The sequence below is a fragment of the Nannospalax galili genome, unplaced genomic scaffold, assembly GCF_000622305.1.
Source record: "Nannospalax galili isolate Female #2095 unplaced genomic scaffold, S.galili_v1.0 scaffold1024, whole genome shotgun sequence".
Lineage (NCBI taxonomy): Eukaryota > Metazoa > Chordata > Mammalia > Rodentia > Spalacidae > Nannospalax > Nannospalax galili.
Window position 1 is genome coordinate 1,126,204 of NW_008351455.1, and position 1,503 is coordinate 1,127,706.

Sequence of the window (1,503 nt, forward strand, 5' to 3'; positions counted from 1 at the left end):
CGGGGGGAGCCAACAACACAGTGGAGAGTAGCAGGGATTACAGAGTATATGGGCTCCAGTGGGGGGCGGTGGGGGGACGACTATGGAAGGGTGCCATTTGGGATGTGGGTATATAGATGAATAAGATTGTTTGGGATATTCTGTGTGAAATACACAAAAAAAAAATCAAAAAATTAGAAAATGAGTTATATTTGAGGAAGAAGCATAAAAATTTGCTTCATGTTAATTAGTGGAGGTGAAACACATCACCACTGAAATCTACCTGATGACTTTATAGACATACACAGGTGCCAAGGATCCAAGTGCAACCAATTATGACTAGTACTAATCAGATACATACAGATTAGAGATGCAAGCACTAACATCTCAGTGTTAGCAGCAAAAACAATGAGTCTGTCTTCAAGGAACAATATATTCTAAAATGAAATGGAGATCTTTTTTAAAGGTTAAAAACTCATCCAGTTTTATGTCTTATAGTGCTTATACTGAGTTCAATAATATATAACTATATTAATTCAACCTAGAATCTTGCAGCCACTTGTGAAATAGATGTACTGTTTCTCTGGAGTGTGTTACTGAATATGTTAAAGCTGCAGTGAACAGCTTCTAATCATGTAGTTATTAAAAATTAAAAAGTATAATGATTAAAAAAATTCTTCAAAGCATGAAAATTTGCTCCTTAATAATTAGTAGATGTGAAAAACATTATCATTGAAATCTACCTGATGACTTTATATCCATGCTCAGATGTCAAGAAGCTCAGAAAGTAACCGACTGTGACTAGTAATAATCTGATATATAGAGATTAGAAACGCATATAATGTCAATTGCATTAAAAATGAAGTTTTCTGCATGAAACTATTTTAATAGTGAAATGGAGATCTTTTTTTAAAGGTTAAAACCTCATTTAATTTTATGTCTTCTAGGGTTTATAGTGAGTACAATATTGGGTGACTGTATTAATTCAACTGTAAACCTAAAAATTTACAGCCAATTTTGTAAGAGAGGCATCCTACCTCAGGAAACCGTAATTGAATATGTCAATTGTGTTGTAATGATATGCTTCTTCTAAGTATGTGATTATTAAATAAATAATTAAAAAAAACAACATCCATGCAAACCCAAATAAAGAGAAAAAAAAAGATGGTCTGTAATTATTGGCTGGGACAATTTCTGAAAAGTACTGTGTTCTTTCCTTTTTCTACCCTATTTTCCAAAGGTCATTTACCTCCTTTTGGTGATAGTTTATTACTAACTAGAAATTCTGAGTTCTATTGCTTAATTGTAATGTCATCTTGAGCAATTCTCTTAACCTGTCTAAATTTAAGTTCTATTCCTGAATTTGTCTGATTATCTCAAAAAAGAATTGGCTGATAAAATAGAAAAATTAATGTGAAGTGCTTATAAATTATTAGAGCCTACATAAATAGGAAGAATTATTCTTGTCTTCAAATGGTGAAGTAGGCGTCATTTTATAGGATATCAACAAAGTTAATACAACTT